This window comes from Phyllostomus hastatus, unplaced genomic scaffold (assembly GCF_019186645.2).
Source record: "Phyllostomus hastatus isolate PE091 unplaced genomic scaffold, TTU_PhHast_1.1 phas_contig_38, whole genome shotgun sequence".
Taxonomy (NCBI): Eukaryota; Metazoa; Chordata; class Mammalia; order Chiroptera; family Phyllostomidae; genus Phyllostomus; species Phyllostomus hastatus.
Genome location: NW_025333869.1, coordinates 1,716,765 through 1,742,127, shown reverse-complemented (window position 1 = coordinate 1,742,127; position 25,363 = coordinate 1,716,765).

Sequence of the window (25,363 nt, the reverse complement as noted above, 5' to 3'; positions counted from 1 at the left end):
AAGAGATAATGCTGATAGGCAGACCTCACTTGATGGTGCTTCACAGGTGTTGTGTAGGGCAAGACCCTCTGCACATTGCTGGAGGAGATTTCTAAGATCCTGACTAGGTCATATTCTCCCTACCTTCTCTTCTTCAAGGGGCTGGGGAGGGGAATCAGAAGAAAAGAAGGTAGAGAGACATCATGACTTCATAGCATCTTACTCCTTTCCAAGCCCCCAAGACCCCAAATGCTCTGATGACTGCTGACCTCTCCCAGCACAGCAACAATTCATCCTGTCACTTTGTGGCCTCCATCACAAAGCTAGTCTTTGCCCAGGTCTTCCCATGCTGTCCTTGCCTTGAACCACTCTCTCCCAACCTTCACACAGCAGGCTCACTTTTTTTTTTTTAAAGATTTTAATTTATTTTAGAGAGAGGGGAAAGAAAGGAGAAAGAGAGGGAGAGAAACATCAATGTGTGGTTGCCTCTTGAGTGCCCTCTACTGGGGACCTGGCCTGCAGCCCATGCATATGACCTAGACTGCGAATCTAACTAGGTTTGACTCCAGAATAAATACGCAAAGAAACATGAACAGATATCCACACACTTTGATATTGGTAACAGAATAAATATCCACCCATCCACCCCAGTTAAAAATGCTACCTGCCTAGTGCCTTAGTGTCTGGGAACCCCTCTTTCCCTCCTCTGGGCATCATTTGGCTGTCCTTTATTCTTTTACCAGGTAGATTTATGTCTTTAAACTAAATATTGTTTACTTTGCCTCTTTTTGAATTTTATAAGTGATATGATTTTCTTCTTTCAATCAATGTTACAGTCTTAATGTTCTGAGATATTCAGGTATGGCTGTAGTTATTTTCATGGACATACAGTATTCACTAGTCAAGTATATTTGTTTATGTATCCATTGTTGTGTTAATAGATTTCTTGATGCAGATACCGGCCGCTGCAGTGTCTGCATCATTATGGATGAAATGAGACATTCACATGGACTACCGAGTCTGGTGGAGGAAAAGGGACAGCATGGCTTTCCTCTCAAGGGGAGCAGAAGCCGAGGCCTCTGTCATGACAGGCCTTTATTTCTATCTCTGAACACATTACATGATGGTCCTCACTTGCTATGCACAGATTGCTTTAGGTGGTTACCTATTACAGAAAACAAAGGGGCTAATGCTGCTAATCACATCACAGAAGAGGGATATTTACAAATGAAAAGGCAAAAGTGGTTGAACCCATTACATTCATCCTTGGAAGGTTTAGCATGGATTTTAGGAAGTAACTTTGCAGTAAATGTCCTCAATTCAGGCTGAGGGAGTTTTTTAACAAGAGCAAGACTCAAAGTGGCCTAGGCACATTGCAGGCCTGATTCCCCATGGGAGAACCTATCCAGGGGTGTGGGTCCTGTGCATCTCTGAGTGGGAGCTGGGCCCATGCCATGCAGAATGGTCTCCTACAATTTCTGAGTTTTTCCATGTTTGTTACCATGTGTAGTGATCTGGGAGCTTTACTGTTAGGGTGTCTGGTGTTAACCTGTGTAAGATTTTTTCCTACCTTCAAAGTGGAAGTCTGGTTCCTGGAGTGTACAGGTAGCTTCCTTACCAGTGCTTGGTGATCACCACTCACAGCACCATTGCAGGGAGAGTCTATTTCTTTTCATAGCAAAAGTTTCCCAGAGTTAGCTGCTGAAGATGTCAGAGGGTTGGTGATTAGAATCAGCTACTTCAAAATGAAGTGTGTTAGAGTAGATAATTGGCAGCTCTATAAATCTTTCTGGCAAGTGGATAAATTTAAAATAAATGTATTTTCTCTGCTTGGTACTTATTTTTAAACTCATGGGGATAACTGACTGAGTAGTAAACACAGAAATGTGGAGCCCATTCACTCATCAGATTGATCAATGGGATTTTGAAGTACAAAGTGAACACTAAATTGGGAGGGGGCAGTTTCTGGGAAAATAATAATCCAGAATAATAAATATATATAAATATAGTATATCTATGAAGAAGTCCTTGGGCTATTTTCTTAGCTTCTTCACAAGAGTACTTTGTATTTTAAAATTAAGTGTCAAAATAGGGTGAGTAGCACAATTTAGAACAATTTTGGAACACTTTTCTCAATGTTGTGCTCTTCATACTTTTGAGACTCATGAGAATCCTGGCAAAAATTGCATTGAAAATCACCCGGAATTTATATTTTTAAGTTTTCTTTATTTGGTATTCATGAAAATATTTTTATCTTATTATCTATTTAGTTCTTCATCCTAGTTATTCACATGCATTGGTTAAATTAAATTACCTTGGTACTGGCCAGTTAGCTCAGTTAGTTAAAGCAGGTCATCCTGATACACCAAGGTTGCAGGCTTGATCCTTGGTCAGGACACTTACAAGAATCAACCAATGAATGCACAATAAGTGGAACAACAATTGACGTTTCTCTCTCCCTTTCCCTGAAATCAATAAATTTAAAAAAAGTTTCCTCTGTTACCTCTGAGATCTTTTCTTGGGTAGGCAGAGAAAGAGAGAGGGACGTAAGAGGGAGGGGAAGAGGGAGGGAGATAGGTAGCTAGATAGTAGATAGATAGACATGGAACCTAGGATGGAGGGAGAGAAAGAGAGAGAGAGAGAGGCAGATGATGGACAAGGCAGCATGGTTAGTGCTAAGGAGGAATTGCCATTCCTCACCAGTGAGGTGGAGACCTTCTAAAAACCTAGAAGGTCTCCAGCTGTGTGTATGACACTGATCTTCCATGAAGGAGGGCTAGGAGGTTGAATTATTCATTGCTTTATGGCTTAGTCCAAGTTCCCTGGAAAGAATATGAGGCAGAATTTTCATCTAGTGCTTTATCTGGGCCACAGGTGGGGCACAAGGGCGGAGGCAAGTGAAATGAGAGGGAAGACAGGTCTATGTGCTGCTGAGCTGATGACAGCCAAGTAGGTAACATGTCAGTTTTAGAAAGGTCCATGTGTTTAGATGAGGTTAGAAACACAAATACTTAGTATTGTGTTATAACTGCCTACAGTATGTAGTACAGTAATCTGCTATGCAGGCTTGGAATCTATGAGCAGTAGGTACCTCACGTAGCCCAGGTGTACAGCAGGTCACACCACCCATGTCTGTGTAAGCACCTCTGTGTTCACATAGTGACAATATTGCCTAATGACACTTTTCTCAGAATGTGTCCCCATGGTTAAGGGACGCATGACTGTATAGCAAATCATTATATGGAACACTTTAAATATACTACAATTTTATTTGTCAAATTTATTTATTTGAAGCTGAAAAAGTAGTCCTTTTCAATACAAACACTATTCCTTGAAAAAGCAGGTTGACATTCTTGATGCTGTTAAATAATCATTTCCTTTTGACTAAAGTGGAATGAAATTACCTTTTTTAAAAGGGTGATCAGAATTTGTGAAATGTAATTGTGGATTTGTGCCCCAATTCCCCTGCTTGTTGATCTTCCTGCGTTCCCACTCTTCAGTCTCTGTTTTCTGTCTCCCATGTCTGTTCATGTAAGCACCTTGCTGTGACACATCTGTCTTCTGGAAGTTGCTGGCTCTGCTCTGCTGCCCTCTCCATTGCCTGTTTGTCCTCCCTCATCTCAGATTGCAGCGAGTCATACTTAGAGTACCTTAGAAACTGACAGAGTAACAAGCAGCACAGCTGTTGGAGGACTAGAGCATGATGTTCAGGAGATGAAGGGGGGAAACACAAAGAGACAAATGACATCCCTCTGCAGGATAGAACATCTGACCCAGAAATATTTAGATGGTAACAAACTCTTGAGATTGTCAACTACATCTAGGTGGAATGTGTGGGCTCTGCCTCTGATATTCTTCTCTCCACATCCACTATCATAGACACCAGTGAAGAAAAGGAGCTCAGGTTTTGGCTAAAAAAAGGAGACTATAATGAGATTTTGGAATGATCCACTTATAAGTTGAGAGGGAATGGAGAGACAGTATGATGCATGCAGGCCTTTTAAACCCTGAAGTTCTGAAGTGCTTTGCCTTTCTGTGCCATTGGATTGGCCCTGGAAGAGCCACATTCCTTAAGACAATTCCGAGCTTCCTCATTATCATTTAGTCTCTTTTTTTTCCTGTGCATACTTGGAATAGTTGAATTTACATGTTGGCAATTCAGCCAGAATTCCTTGGCATAATCAAATTACCTGAGTTTAGACATCTTGTTCTGTGTAGTCAAGTTAGCTAATGTCAATGATGCTCCTTGGTGAATTCCTCTTGTCCGTAGCTTCTGTATTCATTTTTATGCATTGGTGTCATTTCTGGCTATCCTACAGAATATTATAGTGTTATTTATGGTCTGAGTGGAAGGGACTGGGTCCATTTTAGTCAGTGCACAGATGATGAACTAGAGTCACAAAGGAAGAATGTCTAGCTTGCTGGGGCAGAAGCAGGGTACATAAGGCCAGCACACATCTTTTTACACCACTGGGCTTTATCATTTGAAAGACACTTTGGTCTTCCATCTGAAATTCACTGATTTATGATGCATTACATGAGATGATAAAATAATTCTTAATAGAACATTAACAGTTGGTCCACTAACTTTAGGTAATAATTGACAGAAAATTCTAGCTAAAGAATCAAAACATCTGACATTCATGTTTTCTCTTTTTTGTTTCTGAGTTAGGAATAACAGAGACAGAATGTATCTTGCTTTTTAAAAAATCCTCACCCAAGGATGTAGTTATTGGCTTGAGAGAGGGAGAGGAAAAGAGAGGAGGGAAGGAGGGAGGGTTATAGGGAGGGGGGAAAGGAGCAGGAAGGGGGGGGAGAGAGAGAGAGAGAGAGATTTATCAATTATTTATCAATTGCCCCAAATGGGGATCAAACCCTCAACCTAGGTATGTGCCCTAACCAGAAATCAAACCTGCAAACTTTTACTGTAAAGGATGGTGCTCTAACCACGTGAACCACTTGGCCAGGCCTCTTGCTTTTACTTTTTATTATTTAACACCATTTACAAGTATTGGTATCCTGCCATGTAATTAACAGTGCTAGATTCTTCTCAGACAGAAAGATAATTAAGTCTTCTGTGGAATAGTCCACTGTCAGGTGCACTAAGACAAATATCTGTGTACCCACATTATGGTACAGCATGACCTACACTATTATAGAGTCAGGTCCACAGTTCCAGGACCATGGGAAGGAATAAAGGTTAACTACCAGCTCTGTTGAGCAAATGACATTTGAATTGTGTCTTGAAGAATGAGCAGACATTTATCAGGTAGTAAAAAGGGATGGGTAGGAATAGAAATCCCAGGCAGAAGGAACAGCATGTCCCAAGTCAACAAATTCTGAGAAAGAATAAAATGCTTAAGTACTTAAGTAAGCAGCATAGGATGTGATCAGAAGAAGATGGATGGAGACAAATCTAGAAGACAGATTGGCTGCTGAGCAGGATGGGCCAGCATGTGATTCCAAAGAGCTACAACCTTACTTGGGAGCAGGGACTTTTGTCTTATTCACTATTCCATCCATAAAGCTACAGTGATTCTTGATATGCTCAAACAAGGGTGTGTACCTATAATGAAAAGGGTCCACAAAGTAGTTTGGTTAGAAGTGAGGAGGATTATCTAAGAAACTTTCAGAATACCTCATGCAATTGAGGGTCTGAAGTGAAGGATTCATGATTGAGGTGAAAAAAATTGGAAAGATTTAGAATGTGAAATTGACAGGAGTTGGAGCCTGACTGGATAAGAGCTGTGCCAGAGGGAGAGGGAAGAGAAGGACCCCAGAGTGTCTAAAGTGAAGACCAGAAGAAGTGATATCAAATGGAGCAGGAGATGGAGGAGAATCCAAGTGATGATGTTCACTGCAGTTGAAAATGCCCATTTGGGGTTCAGATGAAGGCTAATATGGATTTGGAAGTCATACACATTCAGTCATAAATGTGATTGGTAGGGAAGTGGTGGATAAGATTTCTTATGGAGAGCAAGAAAGAGATTCCCATTCTGAGATGATATGTTGGGGTCATCCCCTTGATTCTTCTATAGAGGAAGATAAAACTCAGGATAAAAGTGTCCTAAATTACACCTGCTTTAACAGTTATTGTTCATTCATTCTACAAATGCCTAAACGTCACTAAATTCCAGATACTCTATCAAGCACCACAGATACAAATATGGAAAGATATGGTGTAGTCTAATGGAACAGAGACATAAGACAGATACGCAGAATTCAGTGGAGGTGCTGCTGAGGGGCTGTGACAGGGATGGGTGAAGGGGAACTGGAGAAGGACATCAAAATGGAGTTCAAGGACAGGGCAGAGAGGGAGGTGGGAGTGGGGGTCCTGTCAGGACAGGTGGTTTCCTAGAGTGGTGAGAGAGTGGAGCTGAGTCCTGAGGGTAATTAGATAATATCCATGAAGAGTGTGTGTGTGTGTGTGTGTGTGTGTGTGTGTGTGTGTGTGTAGGTGGTAAAGAGTCTGGTTCTGGACACTTTCTCCTCTTCCTTTTTCAAGTCCTAACTCCTGTAGTGTTGGGGCTAAGTAGAGGGAGAGGACATGTGTTCCTTTTCTAATTGCCTGTGGATTTGGTCCCTCCCTGTTGGTGGCTTGACTTCACTTCCTAACACCTGTTTTCCATTGAAAGCTTCTGTGTGGCATATCGTTTATGGTTTTGGGGAGTCCCACTGCACATATTCACCATACAGAAACCATCTTCCTGGGAGTTCCTCATCTGACTACTGAGGATGTTCACAGCAGTGTGTCGGGCAAGTGAAAGATCATCAGACGTAAAATATGTGACTCATCATGTTTATTATGTGATGCTTCTAATTCTATTTCAGGTAAGTATAGCATGTACATATTTTCTGTAAGCACTTCCTGTAGCTATTTCAATGTGAAATATATTTGACATGACACACAGATTCAACTTACTATTCACTGTCCACTAAAGACATTGAAAATCTTGAGTTGGTTAAAATCACTCACTAAACATTTTCAGACCAGCAAATGTTGCTGCATTAGAAATGTGTACTCCCTTAAGTAAAAACTTTGTAAAAATTTCAATGAAAATAAACAAGGAATCAAGCAAAGGTTTAATTTTAGTATGGGTGTTATCACATTTATGTTAGTAAATTTGTGTCAAGGCAGAAGCTGCAGTTCTAGACTAAGTGCTGGCATCTCTGGCCACAACATGGTGGTGGTTGAAATATTTTCTTATAGAAAAATATGCAGTGAAAAATCATGAAATATATATTTTCATGAGACACCCAACCACCAGAGGTAAAACTAATTAGGACAGGTGAAAATTCTAAAAAACTATGACTTTTCTTATTATTGGGAAGACCTGTAGTAATGATCACATGGTCTGTATGTCAGATCACCTTGGTTTGAGCCCAAGATCTGCACTCTACCAATGGGGTAATTCTAGCCAAGTTCCTTAATTTTTAAGCCTCAATTTTCTAATTTTTAAAATGAGAAGAGTACTAGTATCTATCTCCTTGAGCTGTTGTGGGGATTTAGTGAGACAATCCATGGTGAATGTGTGACATAGAACCTGGCACAGAGCAAGCCCTCAAACTACTACTAATCCAGACTGACATCCTCATCGTCACAAAATGTCATTTTTCTGGGCCAGATCAGATCTGTCCTTAGTTGGTTTTATGATAAAGAGTGAACTTCCTTGAAAAATTGTTATTTTAAATCATCAAATTTGTTCAAATAGGAGTGACTAATTGAGCTACTAGTGTGTAATAACTTGTTTACTTTATTTTATTTTATATTTATTTTTTATTTTTTATTTTTTTGTAGCATGGGAATAATGACACTAGAGCATTCTCCATTTGGGCATGGACACTGACTCAAAGGGACAAAGGAAAAAGCTTTAGTTGAAGAGTTAGATGGGGCTATGTTAGTCCTGGCTTGGGGACAGTTAGTCTTAGGGGGTGAATAGGGTATTAGATTCATGGTTTGGGCAGGGCTCACCCAGTATTACTTGTCAAAGAAAAGGGTTATTTAATATTTTTATCAAGTATCTATAATAGGCCAGGCCTTGTGCTAGATGATGGGGATCCCATAAAAACCTGAGACAGGCATGATTCTTATGTTTGCACAGTTTATATTTTACTAAAGGAGATTGACAAATCCATAAATAAATCAAGTAATTGCAAACTGTGATGAAATGCTGCAATATATCAGATGAGGAGATGGAAGCTTAGAGTAGGGAGTTGTGCAATAGTAATGGAAGAGTCAGGTACTGAGTTTATTCATTTTAACACTTAGGTTTGGTTTTTCATAGGCTTAGGTTTTTGTATATACAAGGTGTACCTTGCATTGGCAGTAATTTTTTTTATGCCTAAGTTGTCCTAAGACATAATGGAGCCTGTTCCTTGGAAACCATTGATTTCATGGCTCATGACTCAGATGATTTCTATTAAAGGTATCATTGTAGTGGTTCCTTGTGATAACAGGTTGCTGGTGCACCTCACTGTTGTTAAGTCCTGGATAGACTTGGTTAGCATCTCAGTAAATCTTTTTTTTTTCCCCCTGGAATCATGTACACAATCATGTCTGCTTGTGAAGATCTATAGCCTAATCTTGGTATGATGCTCATGTGAGCAAGGGTTTATGAACTGAGCTTTCTGAGTAATGTATTACAGCCTTACAGTTTTGCTGTGACATATTTTAGGCACATTTAAAATTCTGTTTAAAATAATAACATGCTGGAATGCAGCTCTGGTAGGAGCTAAAGATCATTTGACTTAGAGGCCAGTGTTTAGTGGGCTTTCCAGAATGTGTTCACCTTGCACAGACCTCAGAATGAGCACAGGTGCTTGGGGACAGCACTGTTGGTTGGGATCAACTACTTCTGCTCAGAGAAGGCTAAGGAGGTGTAAATGCTGCCAGTGGTTCTCCCCACATCTGTGCATTGCTCTGGTCTTGAGCATGCAACCAGGATTCACTGTTTGCAGAACATGGCTGTGCTTGTGACTTTGTCTTTTTCACATTTCTGTTTGCAAAGAGTCACCACTTTGCTGAGGGATCCTTTCTGTGTTAGCCTGTTTAGATTCCAGTGTCGCTAAACACAAGTGGGTACAGGCAGATGCCTCACATGGTAAATGGTTTTAGAGTGGTCACAAAGACACCCAATTACGTGTTGTGACATCAGGCCCAAGGAGAGTCCCAGCCCTCCAAAATGCTCTTCCTCATGTTCATTGAAACCTGAAATCACTTAATAAGCAATGAGATTATTTCACATGGAGAAGAGCTGTATCAGCTAGAAATACTCCAGGTATTAAAGAACTAGTTTCCTGATCATTGCTAATTAATAGGACTTTATTTTTACACACCATGAAGCAGTAGGGCCAATTCTACCATTGGTTTGGTGGCTTAACCATGTCTTGCTCTGATTTACTTGGTTTCTTTCTCATGATGGCAAGATGGCTCCAGCAGCTCCAGATATCATGTCAAAGACCCAAAACACCTCCTTTGCCTGCCTCATAGGAGGAGAAATATTCCCCAAGGGCTTACACCCCCATCAGAGTTCATTTTATGTCATTGTCCAGAGCTTGTCATGAAGCTACTTTAGACTAAGGGACAGGTTTGCCTCTCTGAGATGCAGTGATACCTTGACATGGAATAGCTCAATTGTTTTCTTCCAAGATATTTTAATTTAAACTTAATTTGAATTTAACTTTATTTTTCAACATTTTTTTGTGGCTCACATACAGTTTTCTGCCTTTTCCCCCCACCCTTCTCCATTACCCCAGCCCTCCCACCTCTCTCCCATTTCCATGCCCCCTTGTTATTGTCCATGTGTCCTTTATAATTGCTCCTGCAAACCTTTCACACTTATCCCCTCTAATCCTCTCCCCTCTAATCCCCTCCCCTCTCCCCTCTGGTCACTGTTAACCTATTTTCAATTTCAGTGTCTTTGGTTATATTTTGCTTGCTTGTTTGTTTTGTTGATTAGGTTCCTGTTAAAGATGAGATTATATGGTATTTGTCTTTCACAGTCTGGCTTATTTAACTTAGCATAATGCTCTCCAGTTCCATCCATATTGTCACAAAGGGTAGGAAATCCTCCTTTCTTTCTGCTGCATTGTGTAAATGTACCATAGTGTAAATGTACCATAGTTTTTTGATCCATTCATTTACTGATGGGCACCTAGGTTGCTTCCAGCACTTGACTATTGTAAGTTGTGCTGCTATGAACATTGGGGTGCATAGGTTCTTTTGGATTGGTGTTTCAGGGTTCTTGGGATATAATCCAAGCAGTGGAATTGCTGGATCAAAAGCCAGTTCCATTTTTAGTTTTCTGAGGAAATTCCATACTGTTGTCCATAGTGGTTGAACAGTCTGCATTGCCACCAACAGTGCACTAGGGTTTCCTTTTCTCCACAACTTCTCCCACTTGTTGTGTGTTGCTTTGTTTATGATGGCCATTCTCACTGGTATGAAGTGGTATCTTGTTGTAGTGTTAATTTGCATCTCTCTGATGGCTAGCAATACTGAGCATTGTTTTGTATATCTCTGGACCCTCTGTATGTCCACCTTGGAGAAGTGTCTGTTCAGGTCCTTTGCCCATTTTTTAATTGGATTGCTTGTCTTCTTAGAGTAGAGTTGTGTGAGGTCTTTATATATTTTAGAAATCAAACCCTTGTCTGAGGTATCATTGGCAAATATGTTTTCGCATAGGGTTGATTCTCTTTTCATTTTAATGCTGTTTTTTATTAGCTGTGTAGAAGTTTTTTATTTTGATAAGATCCCATTTGTTTATTCTTTCTTTTATGTCCCTTGCTATAGGGGACATATCAGTGAAGATATTGCTGCATGGAAATATTTGAGGTTTTCCTGCCTATGTTCTTCTTTAGGACTTTAATGGTGTCATGGCTTATATTTAAATCTTTTATCGACCTTGAATTTATTTTTGTATATGGTGTAAGGTGGTACTCGAGTTTCATTTTTTAGCATGTAGCTGTCCAGCTCTCCCAACACCATTTGTTGAAGAGGCTATTTTTACTCCATGTTATGGTGTTGTGCCACTTTGTCAAATACTAGTTGACTATTGAGATGTGGGTTTATTTCTGGGTTCTCGGTTCTGTTCCATTGGTCTATGTGTCTGTTCTTATGCCAGTACCAGGCTTTCTTGATTACAGTGGCCTTTTAATACAGTTTGATATCAGGTATTGTGATCCCTTCTTTTTTGCTCTTCTTTCTCAAAATTTGTGCAGCTATTCAGGGTCATTTATGGTTCCATATAAATTTTTGAAGTGTTTGTTCTATGCCTGTGAAACATGTCATTGGTATTTTAATAGGTTTTGCATTGAATCTATAAATAGTTTTGGGTACTATGGACATTCTGATGATGTCAAGTCTTCCCATCCAGGAACATGGTACCTGCTTCCATTTGTTTTTGTCTTCCTCAATTTCTTTATTCAGTGTTGTGTACTTTTCTGAGTACAGGTCTTTTACCTCCTTGTTTAGGTTTATTCCTAGGTATTTCATTTTTCTTCTTGCTATATCAGATGAGATTTTTTCTTGATTTCTGTTTCTGATGTTTCACTGTTGGTATACAAAAATGCGTTTGATTTCTGAATATTGACTTTGTATCAAACTGTTTTGGGCAAAAATGAATTTTGCCAAATTCATTTATTAGGTAGCAGGAATAGGATGATGCTTGCTTCATAAAAAGAATTTGGGAGTCTTCTATCTTCTTGGATTTTTTAGAATAGTCTATGAAGGATAGGGGTTAAATCTTCCTTAAATGATTTGTAGGATTCTACTTTGAAACCATCTGGTCCAGGGCTTCTGTGTGTTGGGAGTTTTTTGATTACTGCTTCAATTTCATCTGCTATTATTGGTCTCTTCAGGCTTTCTGCTTCTTCTTCATTGAATTTTGGAAGATTATAATTTTGCAGAAATTTGTCCATTTCACCTACATTTTTAAGTTTCTTGGCATATAGTTTTTTGTAGTAATTTCTTACAATCCTTTGTATTTCTGTGGTATCAATGGTAATCTCTCCTCTTTCATTTCTGAATGTGTTTATTTAGGTCCTGTCTCTTTTTTCTTGTTGAGTCTACTTAAAGGCTTGTTTGATTTTGTTTATCTTTTCAAAGAACCAGCTCCTGGACTTAATGATCCTTAGAATTGTGCTTTTAGTCACTACGTTACTTAATTCTGCTCTGGTCTTAGTTATTTCCTTCTTTCTACTTGCTCTGAGCTGTCTTTGTTTTTGTTCCTCGAGTTCTTGTAGGTATAGGGTTAGGCTGTTTATTTGAAATGTTTCTATTTTTTCTTAGGTAGGCCTGTATCACTATGAACTTCTCTCTCAGGCCTGCTTTTGCTGTGTCCCATAAGTTTTGGGTTGTTGTGAGTTCATTTTCATTTGTTTCCAGAAACTTTTTGATTTCTTCCCTAATCTCATTCTTGACCCATTCATTGTTTAATAACAGGCTGTTCAATCTCCATCAGTTTGAGTGTTTTGGGGTTTTTTTCCTTGAGTTTGGTTTCTAGTTTCAGGCTCTTGTGGCATGAGAGGATGCTTGGTATGTTTTCAATTTTCTTGAATTTGTTGAGGCTTGCTTTGTGTCCTATCATGTGGTCTATCTTTGAAAATATTTCATGTGCATTAGAAAAGAATGTATATTTTTCTTCTTTGGGATGAAAGCCTTTATGTATATCAGTTAAGTTCATTTGGGACTTCCAGACAAGATGGAGGCATAGGTGGACATACTGTACCTCCTCACACAACCAAAATTAAGGACAACAAAAATTTGGAAACAGAAAAAACAACCAGAACGGACAGAAAATTGAACTGTATGGAAGTTCCCACAACCATTCTTCCAGACTGGTAAGAGGGGTGGAGTCAGCGGCTGGTGGAGAGGTGTTGTGGCAGGAAAAAGTGCTGGATGGCAGATCCGGGTGCGCAGTGCACAGGCGGCAGCTAGCAGACTCCAGTGGCAGACCCTGGGGGTGAACGCAGGGATGCAACGAGCAGACCCAGTCAAGCGGGCAAGGCAGCTGGCTGTCTGCAGCCACACATTCGTGCACAGATAAACCAGGTGAAAATCAGCAGTGAGACAGACTGCACAACCCAGGGCCCCAGTGCTGGGAAACAAGGCCTAAAAGCACTGATTGAAAAATGCTTGTGGAGGTTGAGGTTTTGGGAGAGACTCCCAGCCTGACAGGAGAGTTTGTTGGAGAGACCCACAGGGTGCTAGAATGTACACAAGCCCACCCGCCTGGGAAGCAGCACCAGAAGGGCCCAATTTGCTTGTGGGGAGCAGCAGAAGGGACTGAAATCCAAGAGAGTGGAGCAAAAGTCATTGTTTCTCTCTGACCTCACCCCCAGATACAGCATCACAACCCAGCCACTGGGTTGCCCTGCCCTAATGAATACCTAAGGCTCCACCCCTCACTATGTAAAAGGTGCAACCAGACCAAAAAAAAAATGGCCTAAACAGAAGAACAAATCAAATCCCCAGAACCAATGCTTTTAAGCTACCAAGAGATAGCCAATCTATCAGATGTACAGTTCAAAGCACTGGTAATCAGGATGCTCACAGAATTGGTTAATTTTGGTCTCAAACTGGATGAAAAAATGAAGGCTAGGCTAAGTGAAATTAAGGAAAATGCACAGGGAGCCAATAGTGATGGAAAGAAAACTGGGTCTCAAATCAATGGAGTGGACCAGAAGGAAGAAAAAAATATACAATCAGAAAAGAATGAAGAGACAAGAATTCAAAAAAAAAATGAGGAGAGGCTTAGGAACCTCCAGGACATCTTGAAATGTTCCAGTCTGAATTATAGGGGCACTAGAAGGAGAAGAGGAAGAGCAACAAGTGGAAAAGTTATTTGAATAAATAATAAAGGAGAACTTCCCCAATCTGGCAAAGGAAATAGACTTCCAGGAAGTCCAGGAAACTCAGAGAGTCCCAAAGAAGTTGGACCCAAGGAGGAACACACCAAGGAACATCATAATTACATTAGCCGAGATTAAAATGAAGGACAGAATTCTAGATGCAAGCAGCAAGAGATAAGGGGACAGTAACCTACAAAGGAGTTCCCATCAGACTGTCAGCTTTCTCAAAAGAGATCTTACAGGCAAGAAGGGGCTGGAAAGAAGCATTCCAAGCCATGAAAGGCAAGGACCTACATCCAAGATTGCTCTATCTAGCAAAAATTTCATTTAGAATGGAAGGGCAGATAAAGTGCTTCTCAGATAAGGTCAAGTTGAAGGAGTTCATCATCACCAAGCCCTTATTTTATGAAATGTTGAAGGGACTTATCTAAGAAAAAGAAGATAAAAAATATGAATAGTAAAAATACAGCACACTCACAGTTATTAACAAGCACTCCTAACACAAAAGCAAACTAGAACTGGAACATAACCACAGAAATGGAGATCACATGGAGGGATAGCAACAGGGGAGTGGGAGGAGGAGGAAGGCAGAGAAGGTACAGAGTAAGTAGCACAGATGGTAGGGAGAAAATGGATAGGGGAGGGCAAGAATAGTATGGGAAATATGGAAGCTAAAAAACTTATGACACATGGACATGAACTAAAGTGGGGGAATGTGGGTGGGAGGGGGTGTGTAGGGGAGAGGGGAGTGAAGGGGGAAATGGGAGAACTGTAATAGCATAATTAATAAAATATATTTTAAAAAGTTCATTTGATTTAGGACACTGTTCAATGCTGCAATATCTCTGTTGATATTTTGTTTGGAAGATCTATCCATTTTTGATAGGGGTGTGTTGAAATTCCCTACTATACTTGTGTTGCTGTCAATATCTTTCTTGAAGTCCTCTAATATTTTCTTTATGTATTCGGGTCCTCCTATGTTGGGTACATATATACTTACAATGTTTATGTTTTTTTGGTGGATTCTTCCTTGAGTATTATGAAGTGAACTTCTAGGTCCCTTTTTATGCCCCCTCCTTTTTAAAAGATTTTATTTATTTATTTTTAGAGAGGGAAGGGAGGGAGAAAGAGAGAGAGAAACATCAATGTGCGGTTTCTGGGGGCCATGGCCTGCAACCCAGGTATGTGGCCTGACTGGGAATCGAACCTGTGACACTTGGGTTCGCAGCCCACGCTCAATCCACTGAGCTACGCCAGCCAGTATGGCCCTTTTTTTTGAAGTCTATTTTGTGTGTTATGAATATTGCTACCCCAGCTTTTTTTTCCTGTCTATTGCTTGGAAAATTTGTTTTTAGCCCTTCACTTTCAGTCTGTGTAGGCCTTTTCTCCTGTGGTGGGTCTCTTGTAGGCAGAATATGTGTGGGTCATGCTTTCTTATCCATTCTGCTATTCTATGTCTTTTGATTGGAGCATTTAATCCATTTATGTTTAAGGTACTTATTCATTGTCATTTTTTCATATCTGTGTTCCTTTCTCTCTCTCTTTTTCTTCCTTTTCTTAAAGCAGTCTCTTTGGCATGTCTTGCAGAGCTGGTTTGGTGGAGGTGTATTCTTTGAAATAGTTCAACTGCGATAGGAAATTGACTTTTGGGGTGGCTACAAACGATGTCAGAAGCACATATGCACAGACATGTTTTTGATAATGCACACACAACTATATATACTAGCCAATACATGCATTTTATTTGAATGAATGAATGAGTAGACAAAAATACAGTGTATCTCAGAGAGAGAATATGCTATAATCTGTTAAAAAAATTTAAGAAGTGATATTATAATGAAATTTAAGGACAAGTGTGATGAGGAGGCATGCTCCTTGACTTAGCATATAATATTGTGTATTTGTGTTTGTGTGAGTGTGTAGTAGCAACACTGAACAGAGGAAGAAAGTAGGCAACAGAAAAAGAAGGGGACAAATGAAACTTCAAGGTGAAAAAGACTTTGGGATTTTGTTGAACATAGCAGGAGATGAGCAGTGGATATGGAGACATGACCTTAGAAGTAACACTGGGATCAGGAGCACTCTACTCTGTGATCCCTAGCATCACCATTGTGTCAAGTTCTGAGTAAATGCTATCCTGTTGAGTGTGCAATGTACAACCTGTGAGGCTGTATGGTGTATCTATGCAGAAAAGGGATATCTTGAAAATCCAATATAAGGCTGAATTTGACACTTTGAGATGGTTTCAAAATGAAGTCTACTAATTCTTTAGTATACCCTTTGAGAAATGAATGTAAAAATGAAAATCTCAATCTAAATTTGCTTCATCTCAAATGTGATCATGTTCTGTGACAAAACCACATGTATTATGGTTTCAGAACTTTTCCCTCATATTGTTTCTAAAGGCATTTTAACTTTTCTAAGTATTCATTTTTCAGGTACACAGTAAGTATTTTGGAGTAGGTGACATATTTTCTACTTCATTTGTATCTTCCGCATTACAGCACAATGTTACTTGCCTCATCATTTTCTTTTATTAGCTCTTTACCTTAATTACAAAAAAGAGAGATTAATATCTTCATTCTAGGATTATTGAAATGATTAATATAATTGATTTTTCATGAATAAATTTTCTGAAACAAAAACAACCAAACTCCTCCTAAAAATACCTTTATATATTAAATCATTATAGACACCCAAAGAAAGTCATGCTTGAAAGATGAACTAAACATTAATGGGGTGCCATTTTTTTGTATTATTAACTGTTACTTAAGTCTTCTACTTCCTTTCAAAGAGTGGCTTGCACAATGAGTGATTTGCTTCAATTATAACCCTGACCGCCCCTCAAAAAAAAGGAGAAAGTGATGCACTACAGTGTGAAACTGTTTATATACTGGGAAATACAGTGGGAAAAGCATGTTTAGATTTCAAGAGAATTATAAATTATTTACTGCATTCTGATTTTACTAAAGAAATTAAATATTAATATAAAACATTTCTTTTCCATGAGAATAATTAGAAGGAGCTATGAGGAGGCATGACCTAAGTAGGCAGTCTATATAAATTAGAGTTTACAGTATCCTGAATGCCCTGGGCTGACACATGGGATGGTCAGCATTTTCTTTCAAGTGAGAGGAAAATGGGCAAAGCATATGGGAAGTAATTTTCACCTTAGGTTTCTGTGCACAAGGGAAACATTTAGGAGCATTATTTTATTATCAGAGCCCAAAAATGAATATGGACCAACATATATTGTACTAAAGCTCAATATTTATCATTTCTTGGAGAAGAATCCTTGGTAGAAACAGTTCAGTGCTTCCATCCTACACCTCTATTGTCCTGGGCACAGGTGAATAAACATGGGAGCCTGCTACATTGTGAGTGACTCACAGGAAAAGCAACTTAATTGCAAAGCATTGCTTACTGTTTGGAGAGCTTGCTCTCATTGTTTTCATTTTGAGTTTAGATATTTTAGAACCACTGTCCTACCTGTAAAGCAGTTAGAACAATGCTGGCATATAGCAAACACTCAGTACATATTAGTGATTAGTAGTTATTTTTCCTGCTTGAATCATATATGTAGAGCTACTGTCATTTGGCTTTCCATTCATCCTTTGACTCCACATTCCTGGTACTTTGATTCTGAACTCACTTCAGTCTCATTAAAGTTTATAGCTTTTGTTTGAATGAGGACAGCTCCTTACTGGTCCTGAATTTTGTCAGTGTGTCTAAAGTTGTTTTTTTTTTTCCCCTCCCTCTTTTGGCTTAACTAATGATGATGGTCTGAGGTTCACAGAAATCCTTGCTGTTATAGACTCTCTTCCAAAATCTTTCCTTGCAAAGATTCTCCATTGTGGTGTTGGGTAATCTATACTATTGTGATATAAATATCTTTTTCCAGCACATTTTTCTAAGATTGAATTTTCTGTAAAATTCATATGCTAGTCTCTTAACTTGCACTGCAGCTGAAAGCAAACAAGTTTCAAAAATGCTAGGGTAAGACGCCTCTCTTCTGAAAATTGGCTGGAATGAACCAAACCACGAGCCTTTATACTTAAATTCTTCCTGCAGCATGCCAACACACCCTGGCCTAGAACTGAATAACTGCCCAGACCACTTTCTGCATGCTCCTTGTTAGATGTTCCAACAACATCTGCAGTGTCCTTCTTAGTGTTATGGCACTGAAGCCCTGAATTTCACAAGGGATCCCTTTTCTCTTAACTTCAGATGTCTCTAGGCAAGGATAAAAAATCCTGTCTTGTCCAGGGCTGTGCCTTTAACATGGATTCTGCTCATGAGAAGGGCACTTTCTGTTTGAGGGCCCTGTGTTCTGTTGGTGGATATCAGATGCTAGTCATCACCAAGGAGGAGAGCACAGATGAAGTCTTGAATCAAGTCCTGCTTCTACTACTCAAGTCCTACTTTACATGTCCTATCCAGCCAACTTTTGTAGCACTGGCCCCAAAGAAGTGGCAAGCTGTGAGCTGACCCTTGGGACACAGGTGGCCAGGGAGTTACTCTCCAGACTTGAGGGTTATTTTCACAATCTTTGGCCTTAAATCCTCATCTGCTATCTCCTGTCGAGAACATGAGATTCTGGGGCCCCTTTTGCCAGGTTAGAGTTAGGTGCCAGCTTCTCCTCCACATGAGGGAAGAACTTCCCAACCTTTTCTGTCCTTCTATTGATAGCCCTTCCCTGATAGCAGGGCCTAGGGTCCTGGGTACTGACTTACATCAGCATTTGAATTAACCAGGGAGAGCACTTCACAAAATGAATTGTGAGGATTGTTCACCTAGAGATCTCTAAGAAGTGTTTCATGATATGTGTTTAGGAGATGCAGATGGTCCTCTTAGCATACTGATACTGAGTCTTGTGGAACAAGTGTTTCATATCCAAGACTTTGGGAAATATTGAAATAAGCAAATTAGTCTATAATATATAAAATTGATACACTAGATAGCTTTTTCAAAGAATGAGCTACTTGTATATTTCTTTGTATGAAAAGGTGTTCAACATGGAGAGACAAGGGAGAGAAATAGCATGTATGGTTTGATCCCATTTTACAAAAAGCAAAAAAATCATCTCCCCGACCCCGCAACACATTTTCAGATGTATAAGGAAGCCTCAAATATACCAAAATGTTCCTAGTGCTTGTCTCTGATGATGAGTCTATTAGTCATTTTTGCATTTTTTCTTTGCTGGGGTATAGTTTCTAATTTTCGTACAACAAATGCATTTTATCTGAATGTAATGAAATAATATTACACTTTTCAAAAGAATGTTTCATTTAACTGCAGTACCTTTGTCTCCATTTTATTTTTAGGTTTTGGCTAAATTATTCTCTCCCTTCCAACCTTTGCCCAATACTGAGGAATGTGAGTTCCTGGCAATAGTGAGTCATCCTCCCAGTCCAGGCTCCTCCCTCCCTCCCTTCTCCCCTCCCTCCCTTGCTTCCTTCCAGATTTTATTTATTTATTTTTAGAGAGAGGGGAAGGGAGGCAGAAAGAAGAGAAACATCAATGTGACAGAGAAACATTTATTGGTTGTCTGTCATACATGCCCTGCCTGGGGACCAAAGGTACCCTGACTGGGAATTATGCCTATAACCTTTCCCTTTGTGAGGTGACAGACAACAAACTGAGCCACATTGGTCAAGGAATCCCAGGCTTTTCTTTGTGGCCTCTTGGCACCTACTCTGCAGACCTCCTGCTTTTCCCTCCTATTAGCACAGCACCAGGGACCATGCATGAGGGTAGCTGCTGCCCTCTTAGGGGGACCCATGGTAGGAATTGGAGCCTTGATCCTGGGCCTTTCACCTGGATTCTATTCCACTTGGACCACAGCCCCCAGAGGTGACAGGGACTGCTGGGATTCACATGAAGACTTTCTTCACTTGACCCCAAAGTGGGGCGGGCACAAGTGTCCTTTCTTGTCCACAACAAAACTTGGTAGCATGTTCTTTTCTGCAGATCTCACCAGGTACAGTCATCACACAGTGAAGTCTTGTGCCAAATTCTCTTATTTGCATCAGGAGTGTTGAGTGGCAGGCAAAGATGTGGGGGCAAAGATGAGCTCCCACAACTCTCAAGTGTGTTAAGAAAGCTCATGGGGTGGAGGACAACTTCTTTCATAGGGTGTGACTAGAGCAGTCCCTGACTTTCTGCTCTCATATCACACTGGGCACATGAGTGTTTGACTCACACAGAGAGAACTGTGGACAGTCCATGACCAAGTTGTTGGGAACAAGGAAATTAAGAACTAAATTTAACCTTAATAGACAAGAACCACATTGTAGCTAAAAAGAAATGATAAAAGAGACAAAGTACAGTCAAAGCAAACATCCTGTGTCTAGCAGACGCTCTCCCCTGGGTAGGCTAGATAAGCAGTGCTTTGTAGTTTTTAATGAGAAAATAGAAAACCAGCTAGCTAGAGCCAGGAGATTACTAGGTTAATGAACAAACATCCTGCCTTCCCGCCTTATGAAAGAATGCTTGGTTTGAAATTCCCGCACGCGGTCTTTGTAAGTGAATTACTAACTGCCACGTCTACTTCTGTATAACGCTTGCTTACTCGCCCATATATAAGGACGTAGTTGTAAGCGCTCGGCGCGGCTCTCGTTTGCAGCTCCTTGCGGGCACTGTGTCGCGGGACACTTTGAGAGTTCGCCCCTGCGCAGGTTAAACTTGGCCAATAAAGTAATATCTTTGATACTCTGAAAGTCTCCGATATTCGTTCTCGAGTTTGCTGGATGCTACACAAGTCTTTCTGGAGTGTTGGGAACCACCCTGCCTGGTTTCGGAAACTGTAATCCTCCATGGCTAAGGCTGAGAGAGAGACCTTGGGACCGTAAGCCACTAAGGATACAAAGCTTATCTCCCTGGCAGGGGTGCTGCCTCTGCCCCCTTTCTTCACCCTGCCTGGCCCCCAGTGCATGACTGGTTAGCCATGTTGGGTAAGATTCCTCAAGGGAGGGATGACCTAAGACAGGCATGGTCATGGTGTCCCTCAAGGAAGGACTTTGGGGGGGTATACTAAAAGGGGGTGATGGACTCTCGCCCTTTGGCTTTGACATAGCCTGAATCCTCATTCTGTCTGCAAGAAGTCTCTTAATCTCTTGGCTGCCTTACTTCCCCTGCCTGACTTAAGCCTGAAACAATGACAGAAGGTGGTGCAGCCCTGTGCTGGAAAGGGCCTGTTCCCCTGGGCAAACAGGCCTAAGAAAGAATACATAAAATCTGATGAAACATGGTTTGCTAAGAATGCTCTTGATTTTCTGATAATGGTCTGAGCGGCAAGTGAGTTTGTTTCCCAAAGTTTTGTAACCCTTTAGCTAACAGACCCTGACTTGGGATAAGCCCTTGTAGTTCTTTGTATGCTATCTATTGTTTGATCCTTACTGCCTGACAATGATTGATGAGCCTTACCTGTGTTCTTGTGCAAATTGAACCCAGTAAAAGCCCACTGAGGAAAAGGCTCTTGGCCCTTCTCTTTTGAGAGATCAGCCACCTTTCCTCCGCAAGCAGATCATGTCTTGGTAGACTTTTCTCATCCATGGTGACCAGGGTTTTTTTTTGTGGAGCACCCCCCAACACTGGAGAACAGACTTGCTCTCCTTATTTCCTTGCATCCTATGTGTATATGTGGCGGGGGTCAGGGGTACCCTAGTTTTCCAGGAGGAAAAATGAGACAAAGAGAATTTGGATTCTATACATGCCCCTGTATGTTCAGGATTGCCTTTACCAAAGCTTTATGTGTTTAATTAGTTTTTGTTTTAGCAAATATTTTATACTCTGTAGTCTAGTGATGAACCCCATTGATTATGTTTATGTCTTTTCAAGTGTAGGAACTTAGTAGAGATTTTTATTATTACCCCATAAATTCCTAAGATTTGAACTCTGTGGAATTGCAGTGCAAAATGTAGTTATGAACTCCACATTTTGTGAGCTCTTTTAATTGTTCCTTTGAAGTGTGGACTATTTTGGGAGAAGGTCACAGTAGTTTGCATTAATCCAGTGCTACTTTTCAAATCTCTTGGCTTTCATTCGCATCCAAAATTCTATTAGTTTTTTTCTTAATTATTTCATGAAATGAGTTGTGTTTTCCATTTTGTAAGGAGTCTCTTCTTGATAAAAGGCCAGCTTCATGGACATGTTTTCAGTTCCCTTGCTCTTCTTATAGGCCATGAGTGATGATTGTATCATCACTAAAGGCAGGAGGAGAAAGGCAGTGCTATAATCTTTGGATAGCTTCCAGTTTGTTGGCTTCCTTTCTTTCTCTTCCTTAAGTTTTGGGCATTTTATTCACATTTTATTTTCTTTAATTTGAAACAAAGATGGGGTCTTAAAGATCAAGTAAAATGAGAAATACTTTGTCACTGATGTAGTTGATATTTTAGGTTAAAAAGAACCATTTACATTATTTGTGGAATATATTCCACTCTGATTATTTCAAAATAACATAATAAATACAAATTTAACTTGATAAAATGTATTAAGAATATGTGCTGTGCACTAGAGGTACATTGCTGGGGCTTGCAATACTGTGGGAGTTTGCCTCTCACAAAGATCTGTTTGTGTTTTGCATATTTTAGAATAACAGGAGGGAAACACTTAGCACTGTGGTGGTAAATAACCTTAACAATTTATTTAGGATCCTGTGAGTAACTTTTCTAAAGTTCTTCAAACATTTGTTTAGCTCACACAAAATCCAGAACTATGTACATTTGGAAGGTCTGTGTAGAGGAGTCACCCCTTTAAAAAGACATGCTGATAAAAGAAATGCTCAGAGAAGAGCCTGTTCCACTGGGTGGGATTTATCTCCACTGTGGATGGGTAGGAAAGTGAGAGCTAGGTAAATAGGATTGCTGTCTACCACTTACTTGATATACTGCAACCTGGGCACAAACTGGCACACCATAAATTTTTCATGGAGATTTTAGAATACTGATGCCTACAAACTTTGAAGCTTGAATGAGGTCATGTTAGGACAAATACAGTAAGTGCTACTTTTCACAGTAAGTAGTTATGGGAATCGTTCAGGCTGAGATGATAAATGGGCCTTTTGAGGATGGTATCCTATAGGCAGTTACAACGCTCACTCATGAAACATCCCTTTTTCCTACTGCTGGTGTCAGGATGTGATCTTGAATAGATGTTATTAGTTAGGTTAGTATAATATCATTCATTCTTAGATTTGCCATCTTTAAATGAGTTGAAAGTCACCTTTGAGAAAATGTTCTTAAATGTCTTAGTGTACGTCACATGTGTAACTACAAAATTAAAAAGAGCCAATTTGGTTTGTACTTTGTATCCCTCACATTCAGCTCTAGCTAAGGAAAATGCTATTTTGCCAAATACATGCTAGCCAATAACTGTTAGGTTTTGCAATTTATGGTGCAGCCTCTTGTTTAATACAAAAATTATGTTTTCCCCAAGCACGTTCAAGGTAATTCAAAGTGTTATGCTTGATTACTGGGTAATTATGTTTCCTCTCTAAGTTCATATAATAACAGAAAAGATAGAAACACTGCTCCTGGTTTTAACAGCACAGTTCTGATAACACTTACTGAATCAGTGAGTGAACAGACAGAGATTTTGGGTGGGTTTAGCATCTTTTCCCTTCTTTGTTCTGAGCTCATTGAGATGAATGGACTAGTCACCATGTGTATAACTGTGTACCAATGGGCCATGCATGGGTCATTTATTCATAATGTCATATTTTAAAAACTGAACTCCTATTTCTGGTCAAGTTGGAGGTGTAGGTAAATGCAACTTGCTTCCTCACACAACACCAGCAAAATTACAGCTAAACTACAGAACAAATATCACTCAGAACCATCAGAAAATGTAGCTATATGGAAATTTTCCAACTAAGGAATTAAAGAAATCAGTTTCATCCAGATGAATAGGAGGGGTGAAGATGTGGAGACATGAAATGGGCTTGTCCCAAACCCATGTGTGGTGGATATAAAATGGAGGGATACCTTGGGAGTCAGGGATCTCAGACCCACTCCAAGCCACCCAGCCCAGTGCCCAGTGTTCCTGTGCCAGGAAGATAAATCCCCAGAACTTCTGGCTATAAAATCCAGTGGGGATTAGGTTGGTGGAAGAAACTGTGGAATTCTCAGGCCTCTTGGAGAGGCCTGCACATGGACTTGCTCAGACTCAGTGCCTCTGGGCTTTAGTACTTGGGAAGCACCATGAAGGGCACCAGTAGCATACAGGGAGGAACTGAGGTGTCTGGCATCTGGGCAAGAGCTGGGGTATAGCTTTCTCCCAGATAGAACTGCAGACAGCCACCATTGTTCTTTTCCTGAGCCCTCCCCCACACAGAGCCACAGTGCAGGGGCACCATATCTGAGACTCCATCAACCTAGCTCATAAAGTTAGACCCATCCTGATGATTACCTAAGGCTTTGCCCCTTCCAATTTATGAGTCCACCCAAGCTGATTATGGTGGCTTTTCCACATGCTTGGCTGAGCTAGAAGCAGGCTTCAGACCTTCCTAAATCTGCTCAAAGAAGAAATAGCTGAGCCCAGCTCCCATACCTCTCACTGAGTGGCCCCGGTCCCCAGTCCTGGCACTAGCAGGAGCCACCTGCAGATCATTTTATAGCTTATACCAAGGGGCCCCAGACAGAACAAAGGTGGAGGATGACCTTGGTCTGCACCACTGGGGAAAGCCCAGAGCCTGTGCACCCAGTGGACAGTTAACAGACCACATTGGAGTACCACCACTCAACTACCTCCACAAGACATGGAGGGAAGTGGTTCCTGGCTAGGGGTCACAACCAGTCTTACCAGTTGTCTGGACTGGGTAAATCCCTCCAATTGACCTGCTGACAGCAATCAAGACTCAACTACAAGAAGAGGGAGTACTCAGCCCATACAGAGGGCATGCCTCAAGTACCCAGCTTGGGGGATAGGGGAGGCTGTGCAACTGGACCCTAGAGGACACCTACTACATTAGGCCATGATACCAAGACAAGGAGTCAAAGATGCTCTACTGAATACATAGAAATAAACACAGGGAGCCTGCTAAAATGAGGAGACAAAGAAATATGGCCCAAATGAAAGGACAAAACAAAACTTCAGAAAAAGAACTAAACAAAATGGATATATGCAATTTATCAGATGCAGAGTTCAAAACACTGGTTATAAGGATGCTCAAGGAACTCAGTGTGTACTTCAATAGCATAAAAATGATCCAACTGAAAATGAAGGAGACACTAGTTGAAAGAAAGAACAATTTACAGGGAATAAATAATAGGGTAGATGAAGGCAAGAATAAAATTAATTATATGAAACATAAGGAAGAAAAAGACATCCAGTCAGTACAGCAAGAAGAAAAAGGAATCCTCCCAAAATGAGAATAGTGTAAGTTGCCTCTAGTACAACTTCAAGTGTTCCAACATTCACATCATAAAGGTAACAGAAGGAGAAGAGAAAGAGTAGAAATTGAAACCTGTTTGACAATAATAGACGAAAAGTTCTCTAATTTGGTGAAGGAAATAGACATACAAGTCCAGGAAGT